Source organism: Otolemur garnettii, unplaced genomic scaffold (genome assembly GCF_000181295.1).
Source record: "Otolemur garnettii isolate 467f Iridium unplaced genomic scaffold, OtoGar3 scaffold00008, whole genome shotgun sequence".
Lineage (NCBI taxonomy): Eukaryota > Metazoa > Chordata > Mammalia > Primates > Galagidae > Otolemur > Otolemur garnettii.
This window is the reverse complement of record NW_003852403.1, coordinates 352,293-363,720: the sequence shown is the minus strand read 5'-3', so window position 1 is coordinate 363,720 and position 11,428 is coordinate 352,293. Positions and strand designations below refer to the sequence as shown.

At 45.1% G+C, this 11,428-nt stretch overlaps 1 protein-coding gene across 1 annotated transcript in view; it reads right to left on the bottom strand.

Moving 5' to 3' along the window:
• Positions 1-11,428, bottom strand: part of GRID1 (glutamate ionotropic receptor delta type subunit 1) — a 731,600-nt gene that overhangs the window by 429,882 nt on the left and 290,290 nt on the right. The gene's annotated exons all lie outside the window — the stretch shown is intronic.

The window sequence follows — 11,428 nt, the reverse complement described above, 5'->3', positions numbered from 1 at the left end:
CCAGAATGACTAGATGCCGCGTTTTCCAGGACACTGGGTCTGTTGGTTGGGTATGGCTGCACCACTGGCCATGACTACCTCTGGGAGCAGATTCCATCCATGAGCCCTATTGTCCAAGGCTTTGTGAAATGTACATAACCTCCTCTTGGAAACATATTTGGGCTGGTCTGCAGCTCAATCCTTCCCCTTCTCCTTGTCATCCTTTGAGCCCAACAAGCTGTTGTCAGTTTTTCTTTAACAGAATGGCCATGTTGCCTCTTCCACAGAAGGCTTGAAAAGGTGAGACTCACCTCCCACCACTCACAGGGACAAGTGTGCTCACGGTAAGCCCTGCCAGAGAGCTCAGTCTCAGGCTGTCTGTGGATCCACCTCTGTGAAAAAGTGGCAGGCAGTGGAGAAATTGCAGATTCCATACACACAAAAACCCAGGTGTGATCCTGCAAGACTCAGCCAGATGTGATTCCACAAATAGCACACACCCAGGAATCATCAATACTTTTTATAAGAGGTGATTGAGAAAACAGTTCGGCGGTGACACTTGATAAGAAATGTCCGTCTTGCTGATATTTAGTTACTTGAGCTTTTAAGAATGAGGGACAGAATTTCTCTATTGCTAAAACCTGTTCGGGACTTACAATGCTCAAAAGTATCCATAAGATGTGTGTGTGTGTATACATATATACATAGTATTTAGTCTTTAATTAATTGAGGACTTAATACATTTTCAATATTCATTCGGTAATGGAAGGAAAAGTTTTTAGGTAGATACCTATGGCTGGACTTGTGTAAAAACTCTGTAAAGCAAATGAAGGAATGCTGGTGACACTTCTGATAAGCAAAAACAGAAAATGTAATAAGAATGTGTGGTACAAAGTCAATATCAAAATGTCAGTAATTTTCATAACTACAAACAGTGGCTCATTTGAAGATTTAGTGGAAAGGAAAAAAATTCACAAACAGAGCAAGATAAAGTACTTAGGAATAAACGAACCTGGCATGTAAATCTCTATGAAGGAAACTAAACAGGAGCAAAGGATGCACAGAAAGGAATGAAAAACATCTCCCAGTTTCTCCAGTAGGACTCAATAGCACAATCATTTTGGTTTCTCCTAAATTATTCCGTAAATTTAAAATGATTCCAGTGAAATGTCAATAGGCTTTGGGGGGCACTAGATGAGCTGATTTTCAATTTCAAAAGGAAATATAAACAATCAGCTAACAAAAAAAAAAGTTAAAAAATAGTAGGGGGTGCTAAAAAAAAAAAAAAAAAGCTAATCCTACTATGTATTTAAATATACCTGGGTTACTAGGAACGTTTTGAGACAAACTGGGTGATAGTACATTATTTCACCTCCAGAAAACATAGTCAACGGCATCCTTTCTGATTCACCTGTCCTAGTCCCAGCTTGCTTGCCTGACTGGTGTTCCGGGGGGAGGGCTTCATTTGTTTCTGTCGATACGGATTTCATGGTTTTTGATTTTTGTGTATGTCGCAATTTTCGTAAGAACTCACATACATATCATAAAGCTCTAAAGATTAAAACAATGTGGCATAGACAGGTGAAAAATCATCAGAAAGATCAATGAAACCCAATAGAAATTCCAGAAATAGACTCAAAATATATGCACGATTTTTGGACGTTTTAGAAGTGGCACTGAAAAAAATCAATGAGGAAAAGATGAGATTTCCAATGAATGATACTATGATAATGCTACATCAAAAAAAATTATATAGCAAACTCACAATTAAATGTTTAAAATAGACCCATAAGAATACTTGAAAGAAAAAAATGAAGAAAATCCTTCATGACTTTTTATTGGGGAACGTTTTCCTATGAACTAAAATTCAGAAGCCATAAACAAACCACCAAAAAAAATCCATGTTTACCATATATAAATCAAAAACATTTTCATGAAAAAAGTAAAGTAAAAACCAATAACACATTGGGTTCAGTATTTTCAAAGCACGCTAAAGACCAAGGTCTAAAATCCCTACTATAAAGAGCTCCCGAAAAACAGTAGAAAAATAAGCAAAGCACATAAACATCTATCTCACAGAAAATAAAATACAAATAACTCTTAAGCATTTGAGAAGATGCTTAATTTCAGTCAAAAGAGAAATGCAAATTGAAACCCAGCTCTCATACTATTTTTAATCCATCACATTGGCAAAAATCCAAAAATTTGATAACAAATCCTGTTGACAAAACCATGGAAAAACATGCACGCTTATACATTGCTGGTGGGAGTATAAACTGGCACAATCCTTTTGGAAGAGAATTTTGCAGTATCTATCAAAACTACAAATGCAAAAAAAAAAAATCCTTTTACTCTGCAATTCCATTTTTAGGCATTTATCTTATAAATATAAAAATGCAAACTTGACCTAATTGCAAGATTATTCTATGCAGCACTGTTTTTTCATAGCAATAAGTTGGATATAATCTAAATGTTATAATTAGAAAGCTGTTTAAAATGGCTATGGCACATCTATATGATAAAATACTGTGCAACCGGGAAAAAGAATGGGCAAGTGCTTCATATACTAATACAGAAATATCATGAAGATGTGTGATGGAATTTAAAAAAAAGCCAAGTGCAGATCTAGTATACATAGTATGCCCCCCATTTACATCAAGAGATGAAGATATGTGAATTTATACTCACATATACATCGCATAAATTATAATTGATTTTTATCAATGTGCACACATTGCCTGTTCAACACTTAAATAAATGTGTTAAAGTTATTCCTTACAAGGTACGTGCTAATGAAATAGATCATAGAGACCATGAAAAAAAGTAAAACTCTGGAACTGCCGAAATAGAGAACAGAGAAAGACAGAAAAGGAGAAGGGCCATGTGTGGGACTAACGCAAAGCAAAGTGTCAGGTGCTGGTAGTCAAAGCCTCAGGAGGCTGAGGCAGGAGGATCAGATTCCTTGAGCCCTGGAGTTCAAGGTCAACCTGAGCAAAACAGCAAAAACTGTCTTGGAAAAAAAGAAAAAAGAAAAAAGAATCAGATGCAAATAACTGGAACTGGGAAGGAATAAAACATATGCATATGCACCAGAATATGGCTGAATTGTTCATATATATCATATAAACTCATATGTGTGTGATATGCATGCATGTATACATATTTCATAATTTAAAACATTTCAATAGGCAATGAATGCCCTTTGTCTCTGAGGTTGTAGACCTAGAAATCTTTTTCAAGAAAACTGTTAAAAATGCACTCAAAGGTTTAGGAATAAGGCTGTAGCACACACGCAAATAATCAAAACCAGATGATTGATTGAATAAGTCATGGCCTCCCATGCAATGAAATGCCAAGCAGACATAAAATTTATGCTACACAATATTTAATGATACCAAAAGATGTTACTCTCTGCTGCAAAGATATACACTGACATATTCACTGCAGTTATCTCTGGGAGTGGGATAATGGGTGGCTTCCATTCTTTTTGCATGTTAATATTTTCTAATTTTTATGCAATGAATATGTATTACTTCTGCAATAAAAAACAATGAAAGTTATTTAAAAAAGGGAAAAAGAGAAAAGAAAAAAGCCCAGCTTAGTTGATGGATATCCGAGAGGGTTACCCTAAAGGACATCTACTTGTCTAGATGCTTTACTCCAATATTTTTAAAACTGTGCTGTGTTGAAATTCAGAATTTTTCCTCAAGTGCTTCTCGGGGCAAGAAGGATGGGGAAGAGGGGGGACCTTCAGGGATGGAGGCTCTGCTCTGCCTGCCTGCCCTCCTACACACACACACACATACACAAACACACACACACACACACACACATTCGGCCAGAGCAGCTCCACTTTGTTATATTATGCAAATAGGTCTTCTGCCTAAGATTAAACTTTAATAAAGAGGTCAGCAGGTGGAAAAAAACCCACAGGAATACTACACCATCAAGCCCTACATCATGGTGCCTAATCCAAGCACCAAAAAGCCACTTACCTCTCCCTACCCCTGAAAATGCCTTCTCAGAACTCGGATGATGAGTCTGAAGAGCTAATAGCCCAGGTGGGTGAAAGAGCATCTCTCCAGGCCCACAAGTGTGATTCAGCAGGACTCTCCAAGAGGCAGCAAGGAGATTTTTCTGTCTGCTAGAGTAGAGGCTAGGGACACATGGGCTGGGAGTCCCCTAGCAGGCAAGGCAAGATCAGAGTAAGCCCCAGAGAAATGGAGGGATACTGAGGAAGGTGCAGCCACAGCCCAGTCCAGAGGTTGCCACAGAATGACGTGGGCTGGTCTTTGAAAATGTGCTGAGTCACATCTCTCACCAAAGATGACTTGTTGCTAAAGATTCAGGTCATGAGCCTATTGTCCCCCAACTCTAAAAGAAGGTCAAGACCAGCGTCCTGCTGACTCCCCCTTCGGAGTGAGCTTCCCTCACTTATCCACAGCTGCCTCCCCAGGAGTGTGAAGCAGAGGGCAGTGTGCCCTGCAAAGACTCAGGCCAGGTGCACATCTCACTTTGCCCCTTGGCTGCAGAAAGTGACTGACCCCACCTCATCTAGCTCTGAGTAGTTGGCCAGTGACTGTTTTTACCATTTGTCAGGCACCACACATAACATAAACAATCTTATTTAAGCCTAACACCAAGGCTGTGAGGTGATGCAGAAGATGCACTGTGAAAATGGTCCCACTGCCCTACTCGTCCTTGCATCCCTGGTCTCAGCCATGACTCTGCAGGTCTTCCCCTTAGAAGATGTGTCTGTACTGCACCCCTTGACTTTGGGCAGATGTTATGACTTTCTTTTCCAGTAGAAGGAGACAGAGCGATGGCATTGCTGATTCTAAGACTAGGCCTCAAGAGCCCTGGCCCATACCTCTCATTCTTACAATTCTGCCATTCCTATGATAAGGAGACTGGGCTAGCCTGTGGGAGGGTGGGAGACCAGATGGAGAAAAGCCACACAAGCCAAGACCACCCTCAAAGATGCTGACCACCTCACTGACCCCAGACATGAATGACCCCACTCAAGATCAGCCAATCCTGGCCCAGGTAATCAAAGACTTACAAGAAATAACAAATGGTTATTGTTTTTAAACTGCTACATTTAGGATAGTTTGTTATAGTGCATTACTATGGCAATAGATAACTGGATAATTAGATAACTAGAGAGTGCCACTTTGTTGCCAAGCTCAAGTTGAGGAAGGAGAAACTTTCCTATTATGGACTGAATGTCTGTGTCCCTTCAGAATTCATGTGTTGAAGCCTTAACCCCCAGTGTGATGGTATTTGGAAATGAAGTCTTTGGGAGATAATTAACATTAAATTAGGTCACCAGGGTGAGGTCATAAGGGTTCTCATAATGGGATTCGTGCCCTTATAAGCAAAGACTGGAACAGAGGGACTCTCTCTTCCTCTCCTTTTTTTGCCATGTGAGGACACAAAGAAGGCAGTTGTCGGTTGTCGGCAAGCCAGGAAAAGAGCCCTCACCACCTCACCAGAAACCAACAGCACCCTGATATCAAACTTCCAGTCTCCAGAACAATGAGAAAAACAAATTTCCATTGTTTAAGCACCCAGACTGTGGTATTCTGTCATGGTGGACTGAGCAGACTGAAACAAGATCTCAGAGCTAGCAGGTGACAACATGAGAATCCAGAATCCGAGGCTTAACAAACAATTCCTGCCCAGCCTCACAACTGTGAAAAGAGCAGGGGGACTCAGCTTCTAAGGAATTTCTCAGCTACACCCACAAGGCTATCCTTGCCCTTCAGGTATTCTAGAAGCCAAAATGTTCTGGGCACATGAAATTCCAAGGCTGTAAACAAACTTGGAGGGCATTAGCTCCCAATTCCTGGATAACAGATGATGATGTTAAAGACCGCATGATCCAAATGAATGGATCAAGGTCAGACTTGATATATATAAGGCAAAGAAAAGGCTGAAACAAAGGTCTCCTGGCACAAAGGGAGGCACTCATTTGTCCATAATAACAAACAGGAAGAGCTGTCCTTCAGGAATTCTCATCTTGTTTCCAACCCCAGAGTCCCAAAGGCCCCAGTCTTGAGTTCCAGAAGCCAGAACTTCTAGGACCTGTTTATAAATCCCTATTACCACTTGCCCCATCCCCAAACCCTTCTCCATAGATCAGCCTGGTGAGGTTCTCAGTGAACACGGCACAAACAGATGGTAGGACCCAGGTTCGTATTGGGCAGCCTAGTAAATAGGGCTGCTCACACCTGCTATCATCACAAAGGCAGCAGCACCCGGTGGCCATGGAGGGGACAGAGCCCCCAAGGTGACTTGCCTGGCCTTTCCAAAGCCACATGGTGGATCTTTTAGCAGAAACTGTAGCTTGAGGCTGTTGGCTGTTACCCATATACATGGTGGCCCAGCAGCTGTTTCCAAGGTCTTTCAAAATACACAGCAATCAGGAGGCCCGAGGGCTTGGGGTCCATCTGCTGTGCAAAGAGAGAGCCTCATTTGAGATGCCACAAAGCATCAGGGATGCTGCGGGGTGCCCCCAGAGCCTGAGCACTGCCCCCAGCCTCTCAGAAGTGGCAGAGCTCTGGGAGAAAATGACGTTCCCTCAGAACACACTGACAAAGAGCTGCTGTCTCTGGTGCTCAGGCAACACCCTGATGACAAGGCACAGTCCTGGTCTTCAAGGAGCCTCCATTTGAGGGGTCAGGATTCTAGTGAGGTTTTCACAGGGTTGTGGATGTACACAGAAGGCACAGATGTACAACACAATCCTGTGTTGGGGGAATCAGGATTGAGGAGGGACGTTAAAGAAACCTATTCAGATAGCATGAGAGGTAGGCCTTCAAGGAGATATTTCCTGCAGTTACGTATCTGGAGGCTGCCTGGGAGTCATATAGAATTTGAGTCAGGAATGAAGCAGATGAGAAATTCACCTCCTGTGATCTCAACCTCCTGGGTATTTCAGATTCACCAGCATCTAGGCTGACCTTCAATGACCAACAACCAGCAACTACGCTGCTTAAACTAACCTGTGGCTTGCTTTCTTGTTAGTGGAAGTAACAGCCCTCGTGTGGTCTACAAAGTCCTGCAGGCCCAGCCTCTGGCCGCTCCATCTGCCCTTTTGGGTGTTCGTTTCCTTCAATCCTTTCAGCAACATCTCCCAGCATGAGAGTCAGCACAGATCCCTCTGCTCTCAGGCCTCACCTAAAGGGTCGCTTCCTCAGAGGCGTCTGCCCTGCTGAAGGCAGCTGACACAGATCCTGAGCTGTTCCAGAACCAGGTCTCTTTCTCTCACCTCACTGAGCACATTGTGACTTTAGGCTTCCTAATGACAGAATTGTCTCATTAATGTCTGTCTTTCGAGGAATCAGTAAGCCCCACTGGGGTAGGAGTCTTGTGTGCTTGGGCTTACATCAGCCTGCTCACTCTCTAACCTCGTGCCGGGCATGCAGTGTGCACACCTGAAATAACTGTGGCATGAATGAACAGGGGAATGTGTATTGCAAGAATTCTAACTAGGAGTTTTGCCTTGAAGAATGGAAGATCCATAGTGTTGCGGGTTGAGTGTGCCCAGAAGATCTTGGGATCAAAATTTGAGAATATAAAAAGTGAAACCACAAAAAGCTGAGTGGGGAAGAGGAAAAGAGAAAACAGGAAGGAAGGAAGGAAGGAAGGAAGGAAGGAAGGAAGGAAGGAAGGAAGGAAGGAAGGAAGGAAAACAGGGTTCATACATAAATAAGACCCCTGGACTAGGGGGCTGGGCAGAAGGGGGAGGGAGAAAGCAAACAAGAGGCTGGATGGAACACCTGTGTGCACAACCAATCAGGCAGGAGCAAGGGAGAACTCGCCATTTCTGCTTGGCTTTCTAGTTCATTTGTCATGGCTCCAGCCCCAGGTTCTAGGCTTGTTGAGATAAGAGTTATCAAGTCCACCTTTCCTGTGTTCACTTCTACTGATTCCCTATAGGCCCACAATTTCAACTCCTCCAATTCAGGGATATTTTGAAATAACTCTCAGCCCCTGCCCCTGGCTCCTGGGAATACCAAAGATTAAACTGAAAGGCCCAACTCACTCCCTCCTGAAGAGAAAGTGGCACCTTGGACAGAGACAATGACTCATGGCTAGAAGTTCCAGGCATCTGGGTGCCTTATTTTCCTGAGCTCATCACATTTATGCAAAGTGACAGAAAGTGACATCTGCTAGAGACCAGGGGGAGGGGATTCAAGATACAGGCAAGTCAAGATATTACCAAGATACCAATCATCTTCTGCTGAGCTTCTCCGTGTGTAGGTACCCCACACTCAGTCAGACACACAGCAAATGTTTTCCTGAGCTCCTGTTGTGTCTCTGGCACCATGCTCAGAACTGGGAGCTCAGCTATGAGGGCAGACCAGGTCCCTACTACCCTCTGAGTTTGTAATCCAGAAGAGAACGCAGGCATCAATCCAGTAACTGCCCAAATGCCTGCTAACCACAGCCTGGATAAGAGCTGGGAAGGCGAGGTACTCAGCATGGGCTGGGGAATGGGTGGGGGATGGCTGATCTCATGTAGGGACCAGGGAGGCCTCACTGAGAAGGAGATGCCAGAGACGGCCATCAGTCTAGGAGGAGGAGGAGTGGGCAGGAGGAAGCATTCCCAGAAGAGGAAGCAGCATGACACAGTGGGCTGATGGAGGATGAAGGCCAGTGTGGTCTGAGACAAGGCAGGGAAGGGAAGCAAGCGCGGTGGTCGGTGCAGTTCCTGAGTCCCACTGCATGGGAGGAGGTCAAGGGGTCTTGTGCCTGGGGGCTGACAACACTCTGAGTGAGGCAGGGTGGGAAAAAGTAACTTGCTGGTCACCCCTTAAACAGCAAAGTGGGAAAGATGCAGTGGGCCTCAGGCAGCAGGACAGAATTGGTCTGTCTAGAGCACCTCCCATGTGCCAGGATGTAGATATTTGTAAATCCTTAGATTCACTCACTTATTCAACTTGACAATTACCTACGAAGCCGCTTCTACCCTCTATGACCAAGTAAAAGGCAGAGGTATTTTTTTTTTCTAAAACCACCCTTCAAAAAAGAAGAGCAAGTGAACTTATATTCAAATTCCTGACAATAGCTCTCCTATTAAAGGGCAGTTCTCACATTTGCTTTATTTTAACCAACAAAGTACCATTTGGGGAAAAGACATTAGCCCGAAATGACCTCAATCAGTGCTAGTTCTGGATGCTTCCGAGAGGTTGCCTGATGGAATCGTTAAAGGAGGAGGCAAAGATATTTAACCTATATGTAATAATTATTCCCGGGTTTAACCTTCACCTTACGAGCTGGGGATGCTGCGCTAAACAAGTCATTTACAAATCACTTTCAACAGCAATATCACAAGTAGTTACACTGCAGAGACCACGAATATGCACCCCTACAGAACAAATGGAAAAACCACTCCTAATGCAATGCAAATGAACATGGGTAGCTGGGGACTAACTCTCCAGGGACAGCATTTTTCACAGATCCACAGAATGCTAGGCCTTAAGCAACTACGATGGCAATGCAGATTCTGTGCCCTGGAAAACTGGGTGAGATGCTCCACATTGGGGCTCTGGCAGTGGCAGAAACCTGGAGTGGCTTTGAATAAAATTGCTCCATAAAGTCAAGAAGGAGGGGGCAGGAGTATTTCTAAATTAATATACTATTTTATATAACATGGGAATTTAAAAATGTATGTGAAACTAAATAAATCAAATGCTACAAATAGATATGGGACTCTTTCATCTACTTCCCTAAGAGTTTATATGTTCAACGACAAGTTAACCGCCCCCCCTCACTAAATGTAGGATTTTCCTAGTGGGAATGTGCAGAAAGCACTTTTGATCTGGAGCTTTTGAGTACTAGCTGCAAGGGGTGGAGGGGAAACACGCCCAGTTCTACCCGCCCGATAGATCTGGCCCCACCAGCCAGAGTACCCGCTATGGATACCTACACTTTCGAGATAGGGTATCCCCATCATATAGGTGACAGACCAAGTCCAGAGGAGCCCTGGAGGCTGACCAGCTCAGGGACATAGACACAAGGGCACATCCAGGGCTCTAGCCACATCTACTTCACTCTGAGGACCTGGTCACTTAACCATGTCCCTGACACCCTGCTTCAGCACAAGTTCACAATGAGCAGAACCCCAGGCTGTGTCTCACGCAATAACTCCAGAGGACTCACCACCCAGGTGAGGCTCAAGACTCCAGCCTCAAGGCTGCAGGCCACTGCCTCCATGACCAGCAAGCTCCTTAGCCTCCTGAGTCCCTCACAGACTGGCACTTGAGCCTGAGCCCTTTCCCCGCAGCTCCCTCCTTTGCAGATGTGGAAGCCCCTGTGCAGTCCCCTCCCAACAGAGCTGGAAGGTGAGTGAGCTGAGAGTTCACCTCTTGGCACCAGCAGGTCAACTGACTACAAAGCACCCCTTCTCAAAGGGAAAGGGCAGAACATCCCGCCCTTCCTGCAGGGCCCTCCACATTTCCCCAGTTGCTTGCACCACCTTTCTGGTGGCCTCTTCACCGCAGCTCAGATGGTACTGGCCTTTGCAGGCACCCCCAGCCACCTTCTTCTTCCTCCATGGACCTCCTCAATGTGGGCTCAAAGGACTTCACTTGCCACGTGCATCTACAGCACTAACTGCTCTCCCCACAGACTGGGGACCCTCCAATCCGAATGCCTTCAGGCAGCTCCAACACTTCAAGGTCCCAAAGGCAGATCAAGAAAACCAAATGCTGACTCCTGGCTCCCTGGTCCCAGTTAGGTCCTCAGTGGGGCCATGCAGAGAACCCTTGGGTGGAGGCCTTGGCAACATCTCTGCCCTGCCCCTTCCTGAAAAAGATGCTGTCACAAGATGGTCTCTGTCCAGGACTCCCTCTCCATTCTGACACCAGCCACTGCTCATTTGATATCAGCCTTTGAAATGGTGGTCCTGTCATCTGGCTCTCCCCTCTCCAATCTGCCCTGCTCTCCACTGCCAGATTCAAACTCTTCAAAGCATAGTCACCACAGCTCCAACAAGATGTGGTCGCAGCCCCTCCCTGCCTAGCAAGAAGAGGTTAAGCCCTCCACCATTATTCCAGATGGTTACCTGTCCCCCAGTCCCACTGCCAAGGCCCCCAACATACCAGACAGAGGCAGTCCAGCCTGCTCTGTCCCTTGTTCCAGTGTCCCAAGGGCCACCAGTGCACCCTCCAGGAGTCTGTTCCTGGATGCTCCCATTTCCCAAAAGCCAGCTGCTCACCCCTCCTCCCTGCAGTATCAGGGAGACAGCCCAGCAGGCTGGGCAGCTCTGCTGGCTTTTTCACATACTGCAGATGAGCTACTTGACTTTTCTGTGTATTAGTTTCTCCATCTGTACAATGGGGACAGTAACATTCTAGTTTGAGGAGGATGAAGCTTTCTGCTTTCCTCCACCACCCAGCACCTACCTGGGTTGTAGCCACATCTGCCCCACTTAAGGCTG